The sequence below is a fragment of the Sciurus carolinensis genome, chromosome 12, assembly GCF_902686445.1.
Source record: "Sciurus carolinensis chromosome 12, mSciCar1.2, whole genome shotgun sequence".
Lineage (NCBI taxonomy): Eukaryota > Metazoa > Chordata > Mammalia > Rodentia > Sciuridae > Sciurus > Sciurus carolinensis.
Window position 1 is genome coordinate 81537112 of NC_062224.1, and position 13125 is coordinate 81550236.

Sequence of the window (13125 nt, forward strand, 5' to 3'; positions counted from 1 at the left end):
GCCCTCAGCCTCAGGATATGGAAGGAGCCTGCAGATGCTGCCCAGGTTTGGTGTGCATTTTCCTGACGGTCACTCCAAGAAGGTTCTTGACCAGATCTTGTCATTCCTAGCCTCAAGGATGGCTTATTTCTATTTCCCCAGCAACTGGATGGATCAGTTCACAAAATACTTTCCTTGTGTAGGAATGAACCCCTCAAAGCGATGAAGGCAATACTCCTACAACTTCTCAGATTAGATTTGTACAATAGCAATTACAGCTCCCATTGTTTTAACAACTACTGTTTGCCCAGATGATTTGCGTGCAGTCTGTCACTTAATGTTCCCAGTATTCACTAGATACAATGGGCACCATGCTCATGGAGTCCAGTGGCCTGCAGACCCCAGGAGTGGCCTGGAAAGTGGCTGGGGGTGGGCAGTCAGAACTTTCTCCAAGTCTGTGTGGCTTTTCCTGCAGTTCTGAAACAATTCAGTGCTGGGGAAGCACAAGCTGGTGGAGGGCTAGACTCAGCCCCCAGACGCCAAGTTGCTGACTCCATTTTAAGCTCTGGTTACTTTTATGAGGAGTCCTCTCCCTCCCCCACCTTTGCCAAATCTGTCAGTGCTCAGGAGGGTTTCAAACTGTAGCCCAATTTGACTCCATCCTCCCACACAGCCTCTTTCCCAGAGGCCTGCAAGTGCCTGGCAGGCACAAAACTGAGATAGCTGCAAGCCAGCACCCCTGGGCCCACCCTTGGCTCAGGAGAATGTCAATGCCAAGTAGCTGCCTCCTTGGGTGGGAAGATAAGAGGAGGTAGACAGCTGGGGCAGGGCTTGGCGGGGCAGGGGGGGGCGCTATCTCACATGAATGGTGTTGAAGGTAGGTAGGTTCTGGCTCTGTCTGGTGTGATCTGTTCTTCCATCAGGTATTTGAGAGGGTGTTTGGGGGGTTTTTCCCAGGGAACATAGTTTAGGCCTCAGGCAGAGGAAGCTAGTGTCGGTCTCCAAGTTCAGTGCCAGAATGTTGATTGCTACAGAGAGGGGGCTCTGCATGATCCAGGGCCATCGCAGCAGCCTACCTGCTTTGTCCAGCAAGCAAAGAAGCACACTCATAAAAAAAACCTCCTTGCTCAGTGGGAATCCAATACTTAAGGGAAAAAACAAGCCCCAGATTCTCTATGGCCACAATGTCCTTGGAGTCACAATGGGGAGTTCTGTAATGCCACTATAGTGCTACATGTTCAAAATGTGCAATCTTAAAATTCAGTTAATAACAACCTTTTTAAACACTAAGCCAAAGTCCCCCAGGAACCTGCTCCTTGTGAGCAGCACACTAGATGCAAGACCTGGCAAGGAAGGTTCTCAGGGACACTGTGTTCTTGTAGGGAGCTGCTCCATGCCAGTCCAAACATCATGAAAACCTGACACCTGAATAGGGCCTTTTAACCCCATTGCTTCACTTAGCCTACTCTACCCTGACAGCCGGTTTTATGTCCATTTCACAGGTGAAGAGACTGAGGGACATAACTAGTTCCATCACAGCTCATTACCTCCAGAGCCTCTTGACTCCTAGTTAATGTCTCTTTCCCTAATCCCCCCTCACCTGTCAATGAATCTAGGCTTGGAAGGAGGCCATGTACATAAGTCACGGAAATACTGTGTTGGCAGCAACCCTAGGCCTAGAAGAAATCTGCAAAGATCATGTACAATATAACAAGTTGGCCAGTCTACAGGAGGAAAACTCCAGGCTGAAGTCCTAGGATCTCAAAGGGAGAAAGGCAGGACTGGAGGGTCTAATGAGGGTCAGAATCTCCCCCCTATGAATGATCAACAGTAATGACATCGATTGACCTAAGTAAGAGGGCAGCATGGACAAGCCTGAGCAGTAACCTTTAAGCCTCTTTGAGGTGATCCACAAAGCATAGGAACCGGCTGTTCTTGTCTGTGGGCCCAGGAGGAGAAAGCGGGCCCTAAAACACAGCATGTAGGGCCTACACCCACAGCACTGCCCAGGGTTCAGAGAGCCCTGGTGAAATGATGAATGGGCCACTTTCCTGACTCAAAGTATCAGATGATGAAAGATATTATTTTAAGCTTTCTTCCTTTCTCAAATGCAATCCTGACATGTGGCCGGATCCTCTTGTGAGATCCACCCTGTGGTTCTGCATGTTCCAGAGAAGCTGCGGTGTAAGAATGGAAGTCAGGAACCCCAGTCTCAACACCACTTGATGTGGTGTCCTGAGCCACCACGAACCTCAGGCTTCTTTGCCTGTCCAGCTGAAGGGTATCACAGTGAAGATCAGCTGCGAGGCCTTAAACCTACAACATATGCTGAGGTTGAACACCACGGTGAGACGTTCCTCCTACTGCCTAAATTTACCTTGAAATTATTATTAGCTTGTGTGCTGTTCAATTGATGCACATCATTTAATTTAATCCTTATAACAAACTAAGGGAGAAGTTGCAGTTATTTTCTCTGCAGAGAGGAAAAGGAGGATCAGGCAGGTTAAATAACTTGCAAGTAGATAAACAGGCTACTCATGGTGGAATTGGATCAACCCAGCTGGGTCTCACTCTAGCCCCAAGTCCTGGATTTCTACGTTCTGTGGTCTCATGAGTTAGCACTGGGATGATTCTCATCACAGGTCCAAAATTGAGCTCACTGCCCACCTGCTCATTCTCTGCCCTTTAGTATTTCCTGTCTTGCTGAGTGTCACTAACCTAGATTACTGCAAAGCCTTGTAGGAATCTCCCTTATTCTCATCTCTGCCTCCTCCAAACTGCCCACCTCCTTGTTGCCAAAGTTAACCTTCTAAGACCAAATGCGGATCATGGTGGCTCTCTTTCATAAAATCTTTTGTTCACATTTCAATTCCTAATGATCAGATAATTAACATGTACCCAGCTGTAGTTGCTTGTTTTCATTCATTCATCGAACATATACTTACTGAGCACCTTCTACATGGCAGACATACTGGGTGTTCAAGTTTGGTGTAAGTGAGATCTAGTCCCTGCCTTCTCAAAGTATACCATCTAGAGAGAGTAACATTAAATATCAGTTATTTTAAAGTTACTAAGCTCTTACATATTTCATTATATGACTTAATCCTTACAATCCTACCAAGAAGGTATTTTGCAAAGGAGTAAATAGGCTCAGAGTGGTTCATTTGCCCAACAAAATAATTGGTAGAATCAGATTTCAAATCCAGAGTTCCAGTATCTCAGTTTCTATTACGACTTTCCTCCAATGACTCTCCAATATTCCAAAATCCTGAGCAGGTCTTCCCAGGCCCTCCACCGTGTGTGCTCAGCCAAAAGTTCACACTCATCTACAGCCACCATCAAGTGACCCTCATTACAGTCACACGAAATTGATTCACATTGCCAGAAGTCACCTTGCCTTCTTGTGGTTTTGCTGTTGCTATTTTCTCTGCCTGTCAAAATCCTCCTCCTACGTCCACCACCCTCTTCCTGACACGTATTCCCCAATTAACGACCGTACCTCCCACACCTTCCATATGACTCTCAGAAGGACACTTTCTCTGATGTCCTATCTAGGTTGAATCTTAAGAATGCTACCAACCATCCTTAGAGTGGCATTTTTTTTTTTTATCATGAATTTGCTGTGTACAGCAGAGAGTTCAGTTTCTGCCCAGATGACTTCCTGTCCTAAGAGGTAAGTGGCTGCAACACCATTTAGGTTAGACTTGCATGTGATTCACTTTCTCTGGGGTTCCAGCCCACGCCATACCTCTCTTGCTTGACTGTCAGCTCAGACAGGGCCCTAATGTATAAAAACACTGAAGATGGTTAAATTACCCTCGTTATTCACACCAGAGGCTAAAGTCTTCAAGAACTCATGTTAGGATTCAAGTCAGGCCCAGGGATTCTGTCTTCTAACTGTCCTTCAGTGAGACTAGAGTGACTGAAGATATTTCTAATCTCTCTTAGGTGCCCCTCTCCAGGCAAGACCCATCTTCCCAAATCCAGGGCAACTTGATCACCATTGTGAGATGTGAACAACTCTCAGACTACCTACAGAAAGGAGGGTCATGAGCTCAGAGCTGACCTGGTAACCTCTGTGGTCTACTTCTCCTATGCACTATGAGGAGCGCAGAGAAATGTCTCCAGGGCTTCAGGATTTCCAGAGAAATAAGTCAGAAGCTCTGTCCCTCCTTGGAATTGAGCTCAGGCCCCTCTTTGCTGGAAAGGCTTTTCCACTCTGCCCGATCAGAAAAGAGTTCAGCCTGGCCTGTTTAGATAGGCCTTGCAGAGGCTCCTATGAGGGCCAGCTGTCTAGTGCAGCTGAATCACTGAGCGCTTGAGCCAGCACTTGAGCTTCTAGATATGGTGTAGAATCTGGGAAGGAGCCATGGATTGGGCTTTCCCAGATGGAGTCAGAGTGGGGTAGAGGGAACCAGGAATCAGTTCCTTTCTTTAGCACATATAGGTGGGCTGGTACTTATTTAGCTACTTCTGGAATCCCTGGAATAGGCAATCATTTCCTTACAAAGGGAAGGAGTCAGAATAGAAATCACAGCTGAATTTTGATCTTGGAAAGTAAGGAAATAATGGATGGAAACAAACAAACAAAAAAAGGCTAAGAAAATGAGTGGATTCTAGGGTATTTACCTTCCAAACCTTCCCAGGAGAGGTTAGATCTGAGACCCTAGTCTCTGCCTCTTCTGCCATTCATGCCAATGTCATGGCAACTGGAGGAAGTCTCCTCTCATTCTATGGTGGCCAGAGGATGACCAAGGAAGTTATTAATATCAATTGATTTCTAGATCACAAAGTATTAAGCTATAAAAAGTCATGTTATAGGACATTAAACTTACTCCAAGATGGTATCCTTCCACTTAAATCGAAAAAGGGGTTGTCAGCAGGCTTAAGGAGTGGGCATGCTGAATTTAAAAGCAAGATCTAAAAGCATCAAATCATTTGCAAGTTACTTAACCAAGTCTCAGAATAAAGCCCAAAAATATATATAAGAATATGAAAATATCCAGCATCCAGTAAAGTGAAATTTGCAATGTCTGCCATCCAACTGAACATTACCAAACACACAAAGAAGCACAGAAGTTTGATCCTTAGGAGAAAAAAAAAATCAATAGAAACCAACCTATAACTGAGACAGATGTTAGAACTAGCGAAAACACTAAAAGTTATGATAAGCGTATTCTAGTTATTCAAAAAGTTAAGTAGATTCATGGGAGATATTAAAAATATCCAAATAAAACTTAGAGGGAGGAAATTTATAAAGTCTTGGATAAAAAAACATTCTACATGGGATAATGGAAGATTAGACATCGCAAAAGAAAAGATTAGTGAATTTGAAGACATAGCAATAGCAACCATGCAAAACAAAACACAGAGAAAGAAAAGAAAAATTTAAAGATGAACAGAGCAGTAAGCTGTAGGACAAGTAAAAGCAGTCTAAGAACACATATGTAATTGGAATTCTCAGAGGGATGCAGGAGGACATTAAAAATATTTGAGAAATAGTGCCTGAAAATTTTCCAATTTGGATATAAACTACAAACCCACAGATCCAAGAAACTCAATGAACTCTAAGCACAAGAAACATAAAGAAACTACAATAAGGCACATCATTATCAAATTGTTCAAAGCCTGTGATAAAGAGAAAATATTGAAATCAGAGAAGGACACTTAGATACAGAGGAATAGGAATGAAGACAACAGCAGATTTTTTTTTTGCTGGAAACAATGCAAGCGAGAAAATAGTGAAGCAACATCTTTAAAATAATAAAAGAAAAAAATCTGTCAACCTAGAATTTTCTACCCAGTGACAATCTTTCAAAAACAAAGGTAACACAGAGACTATTTCAGACACAAAAAGCTGAAAGAATGCATCATCAGTATACCCACAATACAAGAAATTTAAAGATAGTCCTTCAGGCAGAAGGAAAACAATATCAGATGTAAACCTGGATCTCCCCAAAGGAAAAAGTACCAGAAATGGTAACCACATGGATAAATATATAGTTTTTTCCCTACTATTTAAATCCATTTAAAATATAATTGAACATTCAAATAGTAACAATGTTGTATGGGGTTTATATATATGAAGAAGAGAAAGGGATGTATACATCTACAAGGTTTTTATATCATATGTGAAGTGCTAGTAGCCACTTGATAAATAGACTTTCACAAGCTAAAGATGTATGTTGTAAACACTAAGACAACCACTAATATAAAAAAATGAAGGGGAAAAACTCGTGCTCAACAAGTAAGAGAAAATGGAATCATAAAATATATTCAATTAACCAAAAGCAGGCAAAAACAGAACAAAGAAGAAGGGAAGAAAAACGAATAGAATACAAACAAAAAACATAGCAAGAAGACAGATTTAAAATCTAGCTATAGGGGCTGGGGTTGTGGCTCAGTGTTAGAGCGCTTGCCTAGCATATGTAAGGCACTGAATTTGATTCTCAGCAGCACATATAAATAAATGAATAAAATAAAGGTCTAGCAACATCTAAAAATATTTTTAAAAATGAAATAAAATCTAGCTATATCAATAATCTCATTAAATGCAAATGACCTAAATATGGGTACGGATTATCAGATTGGGTTTTAAAAAAAAAAGATCCAACTGTTTGTTATCTATAAGCAATGATCTTTAAATATAGCCATGTGCTATGTAACAATGTTGCAGTCAAGAATGTGCCACATAGATAACAGCAGTCCCATAAGATTACAATGGAGCTAAAAGGTCCTGCCACCGAGTATTTTTATTGTACTTTTTCTATGTTTAGATATGTTTAGATACACAAATACCCACTATTGTATTAAAATTGCTATAGTAACATGACCAATGTGATTCTACAATAGGTATAATGAGAAAAATGAGATTATACTCCATTTATGTATGATCTATCAAATGTATAAATGCATTCTACTGTCACGTACAACTAATTAGAACAAATAAAAAATTGCTACAGTATTCAGTATAGTAATATGCTGCATAGATTTGTAGCTTAGAAATAACAGGCTATATCATATAGCACAGGAGTGTAATATGGTATGTCCTCAAGGTTTGGGTAACTACAGTCTATAATGTTCACATAATTGACAAAATTGCTTAACAATGCATTTCTCAGAACATCTCCCCATCGTTAAGCAATAGGTGACACACCAACACACTAAAACACAAAAACACTAAAAATAAGAATAAAATACTATGCTAATGGTAATCAAAAGAAAGCCAAAAAAGTGGTTATATTAATATCAAATTATATTGATATCAGACTCTTTCAGATTAAAGAATGTTACCAGGGAGAAAGAATGATAAAGATACAGCAGTAAATTAATCAGGAGGACATAATAATCCTACATGTTAATGCACTTAATAACGGAGCTTCAAAATACAGGAATGTAGGACTGTAGGAAGAAATAGGTAAATTCACAATTATAGATAAGATTTCAACACCTGTCTCTTGATAATTAAAAATAAAGTACACAGAACAAGGTATACCTCAGCAAATACCAGCTCCTGTTGTTACTACTTACAATTCCATCTGATAGACATTTACCAAGCCTTTCGGATGAGATCTAGGACCTTGCACCTCCCAAGAGGTGGGCAGGTGTCTATGGGAGCCTTAGAGAGCCCAGACCTCTCAGCAGTACAAACGCCCCCAGCTCCTCCCCTTTCAGGCTCCTCCTTTCTTGCTCCCTGGCTCCCCCGTGTGGTAGTCCTGGTTTCAAACATGTTGAAACACGTTGGGCTGAGGGCTGGCCCAGGACACTCTCTTCTAGGACTCTCTCTTCTCAAGGGTCTGAAAAGTCAGAGCCTTGGATAATGAGACAGTGGTGTGTCTGCGGGAGGGAGCTTGAACCTGGAGCCAGGAAATTCAGAAATCCATGCCAACTGAGTCATCTCTCTGCTGCTGCAGGGGCTGAGGGGTGATTCTAGAAGGGCCCTGCTAAGGAATGACAGCCAGAGGGCTGTATTTATGTGTTTGGGTTGGGATACAGGCAGAAAGGGAGCAGGAGCTGCAGGGCCCAAAGGTCAACAGCCTGGCTGACCTACCTGGAGCTTTGGGAGCCATTTGTCTCTTGGGTGAATGGAGGACAGGGTCATCTACAGAATGGAACAATGACTTAGGCCTTTATTTCATAGGGGATAATCATAAGTCATAGAGCAAAACGTGGCCGCCCAAACCACAAGTCATAGTGTCCTGGTTTTATTCCAGAACAGAAACCCAACTTTCTAGTATTCTGGTGAGTTGGCAGAAGCCAACCGTGAAGGGTTTCATGTGCTAATCCAGATTTAGACTATTCTGAGGGCAATGGGAAGCCAAAGAGAGTTTTCCTCACAGAATGATAGAATTAAAAAAAAAAAAAAAAAAATCCAGTGAGGCGGGGCGTGGTGGTGCACACCTGGAATCCCAGCTGCTTGGGGGACCAAGGCAGAAGGGTCATAAATCCAAGAGCAGTCTGGGCAACTTAGCAAGATCCTGTCTCAAAATAAAAAGGGCTGGGAATGTGGCTCAGTGGTAGAGCTCTGGCCTAACATGTGTGAGGCCCTGGGTTTGATGCCTAGTATTTTTAAAAAAAGGAAATCCATTGAGGCCCCTGGAGGTTCCAGAGATGGCCCTGAATGGTCACCACAGGATACTTACTCCTTGGTTTCACAAACTTTTATTTCATACTGTGACCTCACACCCACCCTGGGGACTGTTCCATTTCTCAGAGGAGAAACCTAAGGCACAGAGAAACTAGGAGGCTTGTTCTGGGTCCTAAAACAAGTATTTCATCTACATAGTCTAGATTTTAGCCTCACTCTTTGGGCACCCAGATCAGGGTCCTTTCCTTAATACAATATTTATTGCATTTTTAAAAATATTACATTAGAAACACGTGGAATCATCTGCCAAACAGCATAAAAGCAAATAGTAAAAGTTGAAAGTCTGATTCTAACCCTTTCTACTCCCTTCCCTTCCTGAGTTGAAATCTCTTCCAACACTCTGCAGAGCACCTTCCAGGCCCTATCTCTGCATACACACACACACACACACACACACACAAACGTGGATGCAGACACGGATGTAATATAAATGGCCGGGACCTGCATATCCTGTGGGGTGGCTTGTTTTCACCTTGCACTATTCCCTGTCAGGACTTACAGATCCATCTCTCCTTTGGAAGGGCACCATGGTATCAGTATGGGTGACTGGCATTTCCTTCCCAGCATCCCACGAGCTCTCTCCACAGCTCCCATGGCCCCTTGGGCACTCCCCGGAGCCACTGTCCTGGGAGTCCAGGCACCGGATGGCCAAAGAGAGTAGCCTCGTTATGGCAGCATTTCCCACTGATGGCACCTGAAAGGATTTTAGAACAGGACCTGGCTCAATAAATATTTGTGAAATGAATTTGAGGCAGTCCTTGGACACACTTTAAAAAAAAAAAATCTTAGAGATAAAATATTAATTAATTCTATGTGTGTCTGGAAAAATCCTAAGTACATTAGTGATTCGAGGATATTTTAAAATTTCCTTTCACACAGGTTAAGTTTGGTAAAATGAGTCTATTTAAAGATTATTGTCATGTAAGTAAAAGCACAGGTGGAAGGTAGTGATGGCCACAAGCATGGCAGTGCCTGGGCGTGGTTTAGGAGTGGCCGTGGGAGGAGCCGGCTCTTCAGTGGCCTGGGAACCTGGTTTCCAGGGCTGCGGATCAGCACTCTGCAGGGCCAGGAGGAGGCCAAGGCAACTGGGCCAGCTGGATGGAAGAGTGGGGCCCTGGCTGCAGGCGATTCGAGTGAAAGGGGAGGGGAATACTTGTTTGTCTCTTGTACTCTTGTGTTCCGTGTCCCAAGAAAAGCAGTACCAAACGTCAGAGGGACAGAGCTGCCAGGATTCCCCCGTGCCACAGCTGGTTATGATGAGGATCAACAAATGGTGGGCAAGGACAAAGGCTTCTTCCCTCAGGGTCCTCTTCCTCAGAAGCAACGCAAGGACTGCAGCAGATCATCAGAGGTCTCGCTTCCTTGTGAGGGCACTGGGAGCCACGGTGGGTTCTTCATTACAGGAGAAGAGTGCTTTGAAGACCACCAGAAATACAAATTCCTTGAGGTATGTCCCCCAATAAAGGAACTGCGACTGTTTGGGCAATTTACTTTGGTCTTCAGCTAATGGCAATGATGTTCTCCAGCAAACAGGTTGAAACAGAAAAAAGGATCTGGGGTAGATTTGCAGGAGATTTGTCTTGTCACACAATGAGGCCTATGAAAAAGTCAGCTATCACAGACCCTCAGAGATCTCCAAGGACTGCAAAATGACTGGTCCTATGGCCACAAAAGCAGAGGCAGCTACCAGCCACCCTTCCTCTGTCTCTGACACCTATGAGAGACACAGGCCAACGCATCTGACCTTGTGAGTGTGCACTGGGGGCTGTGAACCACCCCACCCCTCTCGTGCCTGTCCCTTGTCCTTCCCTTCCCCTACCATGGCAGAAGATGGTTAGAGCGCTGTGATTATTGCTTTTAAAAGGTTGAGACCAAATAATTATCTACAGGATGATCTCAACCATGTTTTGAAAAATGTATGAATGTACAGGAAGGACATATAAAAATGTTAATGAAGAGTGGTTCTCTCTGGATGGAGAAAATCAATGAATTTTTTTTCTTAAAGTGCAGCGAGGAGAAATGCCACCAAGAGGAGACTCCCTAATAATCACATGCCCCAGGACTAGCTGAGCTCTGACCCAGGCCTCTGCCACAACAAATCCCCAGGATGGCATGAGCACGTGAGACTCACTCGGCCTGGCAATGACATCAAGGCGAAGGAAAGTTCCATCTTGATTTTTGACAGAAAATCAAGTCAAGGCGGAAATCAGCACAAACAAGCTTTATTAAAAAGGCGAGGGAGCCTGGAGCGGGGCCCGGCTTTATTGACAGAAGGCTGTGTCCTACCCCAGCTCTGCTAAAGCACGCGGTCAGGCCTGTCCAAGGCAAACACAGCAGGCTGCTCCACACCAGGCTATTTGCTGACTGAGGTCCACTCAGCGCCCCATGGGATTCTCACTCCTTCCTCTGTGACATTTCAAATGTGATTCTAGGGGCTTGGGATGTGGCTCCACTTGCCTAGCATGCATGAGGCCCTGGGTTTGAATCCCAGCATCACAAAAATTAGAACGAAATAAAATAACAATCAATCATGTATCTACTCTAATTTCCACAAACCCAGAGTGCTGGGGACTCGAACCCGGGCCTCCAGCATGAGAGGCAGGCACTCTAAGAAATGGGCTATATGGCCTGCACTATGTATCTACTCTAGACACAGCCCTGATTTAGCTTGCCAGGGGATTGTGAGGTTGCCTCCTCTCTCCCTCGGAAGACAGGGGACTTCTCTGCTTCCAAATACTCCATTTGAAAGCACTGCCAGATTGAGAATGAGACACTGTGCAGTAAACCCCAGGACCTTCTCGTGGGGCATTTTGCCCACCACATCAAGCTAAGCTGCTCCAAAGCAAGGCTTCTCAACCTCGGTATGATTGACATCTGGGGCCAGACAACTCTTTGTTGTGGGGTCTATCCTGTGCACTGCAGGGCGCTTAGCAGCATCCCTCACCTCTACTCCCTAGAGGCCAGTAGCATCCCTTGAGGTGTGACAACCAAAAATGTCTCCATTGACGTGTGAGGGAGGGGAAACACAAAATAACCTCTTCTGAGACCTGCTGCTCTCGAGGAAGGGACAGAGACCCCGAGAAGGAGATCCAGGAAGTAGCAGGTGGAACCAGACTCCAGGACAGGGAATGGGCAGGGTTGGGAGAGCACAGAGAAGAGAGACTTGGAAACACCCAGAGAGAAAAGAAATCGGAAAAATAAAGAGTTGCTTAAATAAGCTTTTAGGTTGCTCCTGTGCGATGTGCTATGTAACCTCCCTCCTCCATCATCTACGGACCTCCTTCATCAAAACTGTTGTGCTTAGGGTATAGGTCAGTAGTGGAGCACCTGCCCGGCGTCTTGAAGGCCCTGGTTTCCCTCCTTAGCATCCCTAAAGAACAGAAAAATTGACACTGCTCATCAGTGCTTTGGGTGTCTGCTGTGCCTGCCCCTTCCCTGGATGGGTAGGCCAGCCCTAGGGGCCTGGTTACATTCAGGCTATGCAGAAACAGTTACTATTCCAAAGTCTGGAAAGGATATACAGATTTGTTTCTTTGTTTTTTGTTTTTTTGTAACAGGGATTGAACCCAGGGTGCTTACCCACTGAGCCACAGCCCCAGTCCTTTTTACGTATTTTTTAAATTTTGAGACATGGTCTTGCTATGTTATGTAGGGCCTCAATAAGTTGCTGAGGCTGGCTTGAACTTGAGAGCCTCCTGCCTCAGCCTCCCAATCCTCTGGGATCACATGTGTGTGCCACCACCATGCCCAGCCTGAATTTTTAAATGTAAAAGTTTGGACCAATTCAATATCATCTGTCATATGTCATACTTGATTTCTAATGACACTTTTCCAGTGGGAGAAGAAGGCAGGGAGAAACAGCAGGGCGGCTGGCAACACCCAAGGGCAGATCAGGCATTTGAACACTGTTAATCATGCACATTGTGGCCACAAAGATTGTGGACTCAGGACTGGATGGGAGTCCCCCATAACATCCAGGTCTCCCATTACTGTCCCTCACAGCACCCTGAGAGTTTCCCTCCTAGACACAGAGTTTATTTAAAGTGTCCCTGCCCGACCCTACTGTAAGCTCAAGATGGGCAGGCACCATGTCTTTTCCCTTTATCATTGAGCTCCCTCCTCCATCTCTCAGCCTGGCGCATGGCAAATGTTCAAAACACATCTGATAAATGAATAAATGAATGACATCCAGGAGCACTCCTTACTTCCCTGCTCAGCAATCTTCGACTCTCAGATGAAGGCTCACATCAAAGATCACCTCCTTTGGGAAGCCTTCCTTACCATGCATATATCACAGCATATACTATTTGGCTGTCTTCTGCCTCCCCTGCCAAAACGTAAGCTCTCCCAGGACAACTGTGATGTGTCATTTTTTACTCCTGCCACCACCAGTGTTTTGTGCATGGTAGATAATCGATAAATGTCTGCTCAATACAATAATCAATAAATGCTCTCCTCTGTCTCCATTTCAAACCCTAGACATCAAAGTTCAGACACAC

At 44.1% G+C, this 13125-nt stretch overlaps 1 protein-coding gene across 1 annotated transcript in view; it reads right to left on the minus strand.

Annotated features, from left to right (window-relative positions):
- The window catches only part of Rassf5 (Ras association domain family member 5), a 67091-nt gene that overhangs the window by 26581 nt on the left and 27385 nt on the right, over positions 1–13125 (minus strand). The gene's annotated exons all lie outside the window — the stretch shown is intronic.